This window comes from Danio rerio, chromosome 9 (genome assembly GCF_052040795.2).
Source record: "Danio rerio strain M-AB ecotype USA chromosome 9, GRCz13ab, whole genome shotgun sequence".
In the NCBI taxonomy this organism is placed as follows: domain Eukaryota; kingdom Metazoa; phylum Chordata; class Actinopteri; order Cypriniformes; family Danionidae; genus Danio; species Danio rerio.
This window is the reverse complement of record NC_141029.1, coordinates 54,482,959-54,495,011: the sequence shown is the minus strand read 5'-3', so window position 1 is coordinate 54,495,011 and position 12,053 is coordinate 54,482,959. Positions and strand designations below refer to the sequence as shown.

General features: G+C 34.5%; 1 long non-coding RNA gene across 1 annotated transcript; it reads right to left on the bottom strand.

Annotated features, from left to right (window-relative positions):
* Nucleotides 1-7,182: 7,182 nt before the first annotated feature.
* On the bottom strand, nucleotides 7,183-11,003 carry LOC147835446 (uncharacterized). The gene is made up of 2 exons (XR_015500147.1): nucleotides 8,741-11,003; nucleotides 7,183-8,404 (listed from the first exon to the last, which is right to left on the bottom strand). It is a non-coding gene; the product is annotated as an uncharacterized LOC147835446 (long non-coding RNA).
* Between the last annotated feature and the right edge of the window lie 1,050 nt (nucleotides 11,004-12,053).

Here is a 12,053-nt window from a genome sequence, read left to right as displayed (position 1 = left end):
TATTTATGTATTTATTATTATTATTATTAATTTTTTTTTTTTGGATGAGGTAAGTGGCCAGGTTTGGTTCTATTTCAGCAACGAAAAATGGTAATTTTAGGTACATATTCAGAATGAAGTGGTACAATAAAAGTCTGAATTCTGTTACTGACTGCATATGCATTTCTGAACCAAGTTATTTAATTGTATATTTATTTTATAAATCTCTCGTGCATAAAAGTAAAACTAATTTCTAATAAATGCATAACAATTTTAATTGCAAAAAAACGAATAATTTGAGTTTCATTATTATTATTATTATTATTATTGTTGTTGTTATTAATATTTTATTTATTTATTTATTTGATTTTATTAATTATATTTTGGCTGAGGTAAGTGGCCTTTGCCTTGAGTTCTTTGTTCTTTTTCAGCAACAAACTGCAACAAAAAAATTAATTTTAGGTGCGTAATTGAAATTAAGTGCTACAATACCCGTCATAAAAGACTGAATTCTGCTACTGAAAATGCATGAGTTTCTGAACATGGGTATTTAATTATAGATTTATTTTATAAATCGCTCGTGCACAAAAGTAAAACAAATTTCATATAAATGCATAACAATTTTAATTGCCAAATAAACACATAATTTGAGTTCCATTATTATTATTATTATTATTTATTTATTTTCTTAAATTTTTTTATTAATTTATTTTTTGGCTGAGGAAAGTGGCCAGGGTTGTTTGTTCTGTTTCAGCAACAAACTGCAACAAAAATGTTTATTTTAGGTGCATATTTAAAATGAAGTGATACCATAAAAGTCTAAATTCAGCAACTGAAAATGTGTATGAAGTTGGTTTATCAATTGTACATTTATATTATAAACACAGCTCACTTAATTTGAGCTTATTTGCATTAAAGGGAAGCAAACCAGATATTCATAAAAATCTAAAGTTAAGTTATAAATTACTGTATTGGTGTCTTATTTAAAGTATTATAGTTTAAATTTACATTTTGACTTAATATTTTTGTGCTAAGAGTTAAATAGATTTACACAAAAACAAAGTCAAGGTTTATGGTTTTATTTGATTGTTTTTGGTTTTAAAATAAAATTAATTACCATAAAATTGTCCATTTGAAGCTTACAAATGAACATTTTAAGGTTGATTTAACTTAATACTTTAATAATTTGTTAATAAAATGAGATGAAGGATTTAGTTCTTTAAACAGTTTTAATATGTTCTCTACATATAAGGCTAAAAACAAGCATGTGATGAAGAAATTAAACAGCACACTGCTGTGTTCACTTCATTGGCAAATAACTGATGTTGAGTTTTTAATGCAGTGTGTTACTACATACAACTGTAGACAAAATTGTTCATCCTGAAATTGTCACAGAATAATAATTTTGTTCTTCTGGAGAAAGACTTATTTGGTTATTTCAGCTAGAATAAAAGCAGTTTATTTATTTTTTTAATCCGTTTAACGTCAATATTATTAACACACTTAAGCGATATTTTTGTTTCAATTGTCTACAGAACAAACCACTGTTCTACAATGACTTAATTTAACCTAATTGAGCCTTTAAATGTCACTTTAAGCTGAATACTAGTATCTTGAAGAATATCAAGTCAAATATTATGTGCTGTCGTCATAGCAAAGAAAAGATGTTATTAGAAATAAGTTATTATTAATATTATTATTATGTTTAGAAATGTGTTGGAAAAAAAATCTCTCCGTTAAGCAGAAATTATTCTGACTTCAACTGTAAATGAGGGTAAATAGTGGTAAATGCAAGTGTCCCCCAACATCTTTTGTTCGCCGATGTTTGTGCTGAAGCGTGAAGGTTTATATCTGTTTCTCAGGGTCTGATTCTCTGCGTGCGTCTCTTTGAGCTGTCAATCTGATCACACTGGAGAAAGTTTGCTGTATATTTAGGCGTCTAATGCAGACAGCATTAAAGAGCCCCTGTTGAGTGTGAGAACGGGCCCAATGCCAAGAATGAGTGTCAGAAAAACTGACTAAGAGATGGAGGATTATAGAATAGAAAAGCTTTATTGTCATCGTTTACAAGACTTATTAAAATTTAAGTTCTTCTTTTTAAAGATGTGTTATTAAGACAAAGACATTAATTAATTAATAAGCTTATTAATAATGCAATTAATTATTATAATGCAATTAATAAGATTATACATGCATATACAGTTGAAGTCAGAATTATTAGCCCTCCTGTTAAATTTTAATTTGATATTTTTAATACTTTATTACATTTATACTAATATAGTTTGGCTATTTTATATACTATACGACTATAATTTATAGTATATTTTATATATAATAATAATAATAATACATTTTATTTAATGGTACCTTTCTGGCAACCATTCAATAAAACAAGGGCAATAAAACGACAAGAGAAATAATAAATTATACACATCAATAGTGCAGACAGAATTGATTAATTATTAAAAGCCATCTTAAATAAGTGGGTTTTGAGTCTTGATTTAAATTAGTGATGTGCGATACCACTGGTTTCCGATCTGATCCGATACCAAGTAAAATGAAGGCGAGTATCGGCGATACCGATACTTTGCCCAAAAATTTCTGTTTGGGAAATTAAAGTAACAAGTAGCGTGCTTAAAAGTCACTTCATACTGAATACGAGACATATTACGGGTTATTCTTGTTTATTGATCAATAATTTTCTTACAAAAAAAGAGCCAACTTACATATTCATTGTCACAAATACCAAAGCCCCCAAAAATAGTCACATCGCCACATTTTCTCCCTCTGTACCTGGATAGTGCCTGCTGCACCTAAGAACTCTGAAAGTGATGTCTGTCTTGACCATCTAGTCATCGCGTTGTGCTATTTTGTCTTGTGACTTGGCAGGCGGAAAAACAAGTAGTTCCGACATTATTTAGATTATTATTATGTTGGCATTATTCAGATAAACTAGGTTAATTGTGGTTACTTTCCGCTGTATTTCTACTTCCAATAAACAACATATTTGCTCCAAATTACTGAAATATCAATATTTTGAGAAGATAATCGATTCTAGAACATACAAAGCTGGTTTCGGATATATTGATGTTTTAGTATGGGATATATCGATATTTTAGTATGGGATATATCGATATTTTAGTATCGCATATATCGATATTTTTGTATCGGATATATCGATATTTTAGAACGGGATATATCGATATTTTAGTATCGGATATATCGATATTTTAGTATCGGATATATCGATATTTTAGTATCGGATATATCGATATTTTAGTATCGGATATATCGATATTTTAGTATCGGATATATCGATATTTTAGTATCGGATATATCGATATTTTAGTATCGGATATATCGATATTTTAGTATCGGATATATCGATATTTTAGTATCGGATATATCGATATTTTAGTATGGGATATGTCGATATTTTAGTATCGGATATATCGATATTTTGGTATCGGATATATCGATATTTTGGTATCGGATATATCTATATTTTAGTATCGGATATATAGATATTTTTGTATCGGATATATCGATATTTTTGTATCAGATATATCGACATTTTAGTATCGAATATATCGATATTTTTGTATCGATATATCGATATTTTAGTATCGGATATATCGATATTTTAGTTTCGGATATATCGATATTTTTGTATCGGATATATCGATATTTTAGTATGGGATATGTCGATATTTTAGTATCGGATATGTCGATATTTTAGTATCGGATATGTCGATATTTTAGTATCGGATATGTCGATATTTTAGTATCGGATATATTGATATTTTAGTATCGGATATATCGATATTTTAATATCGGATATATCGATATTTTAGTATCGGATATATCGATATTTTAGTATCGGATATATCGATATTTTAATATCGGATATATCGATATTTTAGTATCGGATATATCGATATTTTAGTATCGGATATATCGATATTTTAGTATCGGATATGTCGATATTTTAGTATCGGATATATCGATATTTTAGTATCGGATATATCGATATTTTAGTATGGGATATATCGATATTTTTGTATCGGATATATCGATATTTTAGTATCGGATATATCGATATTTTAGTAACGGATATATCGATATTTTAGTATGGGATATATCGATATTTTAGTATCGGATATCAATATTTTAGTATGGGATATATCGATATTTTTGTATCGATATATCGATATTTTAGTATCGGATATAATGATATTTTAGTATCGGATATGTCGATATTTTAGTTTGGGATATATCTGTATTTTAGTATGGGATATATCGATATTTTAGTATGGGATATATCAATATTTTAGTATCGGATATATCGACATTTTAGTATCGGATATATCGATAGTTTAGTATCGGATATATCGATATTTTAGTATCGGATATAATGATATTTTAGTATCAGATATATCGATATTTTAGTATCGATCCGCACATCACTAATGTGAATAGTGTGATGGAGTCTATGTTTCTGACGGCATGTGGTAGTAAGTTCCAAAGCCGGGGAGCAGAGCGGCTGAATGCTCTGTTGCCGATTGACGAGCAGAGGGAACAGACAAGTGGAGGGAGGAAGAAGATCACAGGGTGCGAGAAGGAACAGAAATGTGGATGAGGGCAGACAAATATGGAGGGGTGAGATTGTGGATGGCTTTGAATGTTAACATCAAGATTTTAAAATCAATTCAAACATGAACTGGTAACCAATGAAGCTGCTGCAGGACAGGGGTGATGTGATGAGAAGAAGGGGTTCTGGGGATGATACGGGCAGAGTTCTGGACCAACTGAAGCTTACGGAGGGATTTATGAGTGAGACCAAAGATACGGGAGTTGCAGTAATCTAAACGAGATGTGACAAGGCTATGAATGAGGACAGCAGTGGTGTGAGGGGTAAGAGAAGGGCTTAAAGAAAAGAATATTATAGGGGTAAAAGAATATATTTATATCATATAAAAATAATATTTTAAATGCATACGTCATTCAGATATTCCTGTATTTCTTATCATGTTTGTCACGCTTTAACGTTTCAGATGATTGAACAAATTTAAGTACACCACTTGACAAAAGTATTGTCATTGATCCCAGCTATAAAAGCAACATATAATAACTGATTTTTCTGATGAATGATCTGTTGAACTGCATCACAAATACTGCAGAAGACCTACTGGAACCCACATGGACTCAAGATTTTCATAGAAATCAGTCAAGTTTGGTGAAGGAAAGATCATAGTTTAGGGTTACATTCAGTATGGGGGCGTGCGAGAGATCTGCAGAGTGGATAATCAACATCAACAGCCTGAGACAAGACATTCTTGAGGTGTCAAGCAAATTCTTCAGCAGGATAGCGCTCCTCATACTTCAGCCTCCACATCAGAGTTCCTGAAAGCAAAAAAGGTCAAGGTGCTGCAGGATTGGCCAGCTCAGTCACCAGACATGAACATTATTGAGCATGTCTGGGGTAAGATGAAGGAAGAAGCGTTGAAGATGAATGCAAAGAGTCTTGATGAACTCTGGGAGTCCTGCAAGAAAACTTTCTCTGCCATTCCAGATGACTTTATTAATCAGTGATTTGAGTCAGTGCAGAGATGTATGGATGCAGTCCTCCAAGCTCATGATGGAGTCAGACACAATATTCATTCTGTCTCCACTGCAGCAGGACTTTATATTCTATACTGGACATTATTTCTGTTCAGTGACAAGACTTTTGTCTAAGCAGAGTCAGACCTTACTGTCCTAATGAAATCATTCAAAATCAAGGCATGATCATATTTAATGTTGTTCAAATAAGCGTCATCTAGAAGCCTTTGCCTTTCATATAAGCCACTTCTGATACCAATTGATCAACTAGAAGTCAAGTTATTATTTGCTGTTCCTAAAACTTGGAAAGGAGACAAGACTTTTGTCAGGGAGTGTATTTGTCAAAGATAAAACAAATAAACACATCATGCAGTTTTTAAATGAATAACACTTTTTCACACAATATAAATATATAATATAAGCTTCATTTTCTTATATACTGTTAGTTATGACTTATCGGGCCAGACAGAATCTGCGGACATTATTGTCTATTTCTGTGCAGAATATTAAAAAAAATCTGCAGATTTTTGCTGAATGATTTTAGGTGTCTCGTAACAAACTTTATATGTTAGTCCCGCTTGGACTACTGTATTGCCCTTTATTTTGGGGTGAGCCAGTCTTCGATCTCTCTATTGCAACTGGTTCTGAATGCAGCTGCACGTCTTTTAACTGGCACACGCAAATACGAGCACATCACCCCGATTTTGTCTTCTCTTCACTGGTTGCCCGTGCTCTTCAGGATCCATTATAAGGTACTTTTATTTGTTTTTAAATGTCTAAATGGTACTGCACCCATTTACCTCTCTGAGCTTCTCTGTCCCTACACACCTTATCGTTCGCTCAGGTCAGCCGACCAGCTCCTCCTGGGTGTGCAAAAGCTCAGAGGGGATCGGGTTTTTGCTGTGGCTGCACCAAAATTGTGCAATGAGCTGCCGTTGTTCATTAGACAAGCCTCTTTCATTACTGTTTTTAAATCTCTTATTAAAACTCACCTGTTCATTTTAGCACAGCTTGAGATGTTGACATTTTATATTTATTTATTTGTATTTTACATTTTGTTTTACTCTTTGTTGTCAGCACTTTGGTCAACTGTGTTGTTTTAAAGTGCTTATAAATAATAAATAATTTATTATAAATATAATATAATATTTATAATATATTTATAATAATTTATTATAAATAAATTGAATTGAAAATTGAATTATTAAATAAAAGTACATTTTTAACTTTTATTTCATGTTTACAATGCAAATCCCTATTCTGATGCATTTATTTGGTAAACAAAGCCAGTCTCTCAAATAATGTCTACACAGAAAAATCAACAGTGTTAATTCAACTCTGAGAGAGTTAATTTTTAACACTTTACCGGTGTATATATAATCCACACCGGCCAGAGTTAAAGTAACATTTTCAAAAGTGTTAACAATTTAATACTGGCTCAGGAGTTATGTGTTTTTTTGCTTGTTTTATCAGTAATTATTCATAAACTTTATTAAAATATAATACATACTATGCTAGTCAAGCATTATAAAACATTTCAACTTAATTATTGTTGGTTCAAAGCTAATTAGTGGTATAATAAACCAATACAAACCAACAGTGTTTCACATTTCATTTTTATTGAAAAACTAAATTCCATGCATGTTGATGTGTAAAAACATTTAAAGTGTTAGCTCTTGTAGTCATACAGAAATGTTTTGTTTTCAATAAGTAGTTTAAACCCTGCCTAAAACAGCATAAAAGCATAAAAACATATGTATTTACATTTGGTCCATATGCATTTTGAATGTTACAAGGTTTATTGTTTAAGATCATCAGCATCATAGCCTGAAAGCATCACAATGCACATTTAACAGCACTGTAACAAGTTTTCAACCACATAATAAACATTTTCATCCAAAACAAGACAATGTATGATTTTACAGAACACTGGCAGCTCATCTTTGATATACTAAAATACAGAAAATATGACTTTAGAAACTATATTGTAAGTAAATCAGATGAACATTTTCATATTAGTCAATAATATTACTAAAATTGAATTTTACAACTGAATAAATGAATTTACACACATTTACACGCAACTAAATAAATAGACTCGATGGGCTGAAAATCGATGGATTTCTGCGCACAGATTCTGTGTGGGCCTAATTATAAGTTATATAGTATTTAACTAATATTATAACTGTCACATATTGCATTGTGCCATTAATATTGACTAATAATACTAATATTAGTACCACTTATGATATGATCCAGGTGTATTTGTGTCCATTATTTGTATATTACTCATCTTTTTCTCTTTATATTCCTCCTTCAGTTCTAGATTTGAGCTAATAAGCATTTGAGCTGGTCATCTTGTCATAATGCAGAGGATCCCGTTGTACCTGCGTGTAGATTAGAGACGCTCACACTCATTTCAATCATGTACAGGGATTAAACACAATACTGCGGATGAGACTTCCCACTAATAAATCCCGTCTGATCTGCATCACACACACTCACTTCTGCATTTATGTATTTGTATGAGGCAGATTTCAATCTCATTGTCACCAATAAGCTTCTTTCCAACTAAATTACATTTGCTTCAGCTTTTTATGAGCCAAAAAATACCCAGTAGGATATACAGCATGCTAAATTTAAAAGACGTTATACCTGTATACTTTGCATATTTGATCTTGTCACTTCTGCATTTATGTATATGTATGAAGCAGATTTCAATATCATTGTCATCAATAAGCTTCTTCCTCATGTTTGTTTCAGATTTTTATGATCAAAACACCCAGTAGGATATACCGTTTGCTAAATTTAAAATACGTTATAGCTGTATACTTTGCATATTTGATCTTGTCACCTCTACTTTTATGTTCGTATGAAACAGATTTTAATATCATTGTCATCAGTGAGCTTCTTCCTTATGTTTGTTTCAGATTTTTATTATCAAAACACCCAGTAGTATATACCGTTTGCTAAATTTAAAATACGTTATAGCTGTATACTTTGGATATTTGATCTTGTCACTTCTGCATTTATGTATATGTATAAAACAGATTTCAATATCATTGTCATCAATGAGCTTCTTCCTCATGTTTGTTTCAGATTTTTATGATCAAAACACCCAGTAGGATATACTGTTTGCTAAATTTAAAATATGTTATACCTGTATACTTTACATATTTGATCTTTTCAGAGGGTCTTACACTCTCCTATGGGGAATTACTAACAGGGAATGTTTACAGAGCAAATGTTCTTAAAGGTGCTGGGAAATTAAAGTCATCAGCATGTTAGTTTTTAGGATATCTATAAGCTTAGTGTGTTCCAAAACAGTGACAAAATTTGCAATTATTTATTAATTCGCCTTTGGCATAGTCTGGATTTTTTGAGGTTGCCACAGCAGAATGAACCACCAACTATTTTGGCATATGTTTTACACAGTGGATGCCCTTCAGCCAATTTAGTTTAATCAATTTACCTATAGCGCATGTGTTTGGACTGTTAGGGAAAGCTGAGCACCTGGAGGAAACATGGGGAGAACATGCAAACTCCACACAGAAATGCCAAATGACCCAGTAGGGACTCGAACCAGCAACCTTCTTGCTGTTAGGTGACAGCGCTACCCACTGAGCCAATGGATCAATGACCTAAAGTCCAAACTCGGTTCTGGAGGGCTGGTGTCCTGCATATTTAGTTTCAACCCCAATCAGACACACCTGAACCCGCTAATCAAGCTCTTTCTAGATATACTTGAAACTTTCAGGCAGGTGTGTTGAAGGAAGTTGGATATAAACTATGCAGGACAGAACCGAGTTTGGACATCCCTGACCTAAATGCATCAGTGATTTGTTTGACATCACCTCATACTTCAGTTTCTCATCAGATCTTCTGACCAATCAAAAGCAACTATAGTGAGGTGAGATCCAGTGGTAGACCCTTGATGAACCGTCCGACCTGCGCTGCTCTCACCTGGGGTTTTGTGCTCAAAGCACCTGCTGACTGCCTGGAGCTCAGACGCACCAATGCGCTGCAGTGCATGCCAGAGTGCGTGTGTGGTCCAGCCTGATCTCACGAGGAAACGTAAGTATTTTATGTTTTGTCAGTTTAGTGGCTAATTCGTACGAATTTGTACGAGTTCAGTCATACGAAAATGTACGCTTTAGAAAAGGAGGTGTGGCACCCAACCCCACCCCTAACCCCAACCGTCATTGGGTGATGAGCAAATCATACTAAATTGTATGAATTAGATCGTACGAAATCATACGAATTAGCCACTAAATCAAAAAATTACGAATTGCTGTGAGATTGCGTCGTGAGGTCACGTGATGTGCTTTTTCAGCGGTGTAGTGTGGATGGAGAGTTCAGAGACGCTAGGAGAAGCACCAGTGTGGATGTGGATTGTTTTCATTCTAAAACGCCGTTTTAAAACTAAAACGTATAAGGCCCCGTTTACACTAGTGCGTTTTAGTTTTAAAATGGCGTTTTAGATCAAAAACGATCCACGTCCACACTAGCGTTTCACCCAGCATTTCTGAACATATCTCCGTCCACACTACGCCACCAAAAACGTATATCACGAGACCATTCGCGCACTCTGGGCATATTCTAGTATGAACAGAAAGCATGCGTCTCGCTCTGCATTTGGTTATTGTTAGTCAACAAACGCCGGTTGAACAATAAACGCGATGGCAAAGAAAGCAAGAGAGGTATTTTTGTGGACAGACGACGAGGTCCAGTTGTTACTAAACGCAACAAATGAATAACTGCACAATGGCGCCTAAAACAGACAATAGTGCAAACAACGCTCCCATTTCTGTGTCCATGTTGTTGTTTACAGTGAAGGCTGGTCTACTGTCTTTCGGTAGTGTTAAAGACATGTGTTATAGTCATGTGATAGGGGCTTGACGAATAAGGGAAGGATACGTGTAACGGAGGCCAGCTAGTAGGTGCTGTGCAGGTAAACCTCACTCCTCTGACCTCTAAAGGTGCTCTAGCGACAGTTGCTAGGGGCCATGGTCTTTAGCCTCACTGGTAGAGCACCCGACTCCCATGCGGAAAGTCGCTGGTTCAATACCAGCTCGGAGCGGGTTGGGTGGCGTAGGATCGGCGGAGTTACATTGGTGCCGTGAAGTTGTGATGCCGCTGTGTTGCTATAGGGTGTCTTCAAGCAAGCTGATCACTGCTTCTAAAGGACTGAAAGCATCTGACATCAGTTGAGCAGTTCGTCATCTACATACAGGGTTTTGCGATTTGAGGATCTCATAGACTTTTCACACATTTTACACTACAGGTATGTGTTAAATGTTATAAATTAATTGTTTGTAATTCATTTCTTTTATTACTCAAAACGAGTTGCTAAAAGTCTCCACTAGGTGGGGAAGTTTCCGTACTTTTGGAGTTGAATTGGATTGCTCTGTTACACTCAGGCCATGTCCACACTAATGTGTTTTCATTTGAAAACGTATATTTTTGTCTCCGTTTTGCCCTTCCATCCACACTGAGACGCGTTTTTAGGAAACAAAAACGTATCTTTTTGAAAACGCTCTCCAAAGTGGATAAATTTGAAAACGCCTTTTTCGTGTCGTAGTGTAGACTGTGAAAACGGAGTCTTTCGAAAACGATGACGCGTTTTTTGTCATGTGACACTCAGTCATGTTACTAATTCGTTTACTTTATTTTCGTTGTGATTATGATTTTAGTGATGTCGTCCTTACTGCGAGGGTAAGCAGCGTCATCAGCAGGATACTGTTCTTTAAAGCGGTCCAGTATATCGGCGTATTTGTTTTGGCAAGTCTCCCAGTCTACATTTTCACTCTCTTTTGCAACTTTGTATTCATGTGTTACTCGAAGCAGCAACTCTACTTCATTGTCAGTCCATTTAAAAAACTCTGTGCTTTTCCTTGACATTTTGCCGCAACGTTTCAAAGAGCCGGAAAGAAAATAAACGTCAGCCGGAAATGACGCGTGACGAAGCGTCTTACGTTTCACGCATGCGCAGTACAGGTTGAAAGCATTGGTAGTCGTTTCAGTGTGGATGACAAAGTTTTGGAAAACGAATAGAAACGACAGTGTGGACGTGAAGCGTTTTTAGAGGAAAACTCCGTTTTCAAATTTATCCGGATTAGTGTAAACATGGCCTCAGTGATTGTACATTGAGAACTATGATTCATTGATTTGTAGGGATGAAACGGTATTGTAAATACCGTCATACCGAAATATTAATTTTTTTCGATATTACCGAAGTCGCATGACTCGGTAAAACTATAGGTCTTCTGAGAAAATTTGCTCAGGCGAATGAAGCGAACGGGAGGTAGCTGAAACTACAATTCCCATCAGCCCATGCTTGACCATCATCCCTTGCGGTCTGTTGTCGCTACAGATCCAGTAATGCAGAAATGGAGTGTGCTGCTAGAAGCGGGGATGAAAAAGAGCTGGAAAACTCTAAAGCGGGTGTTGTCGTCGCGCGCGTACTGAATAGC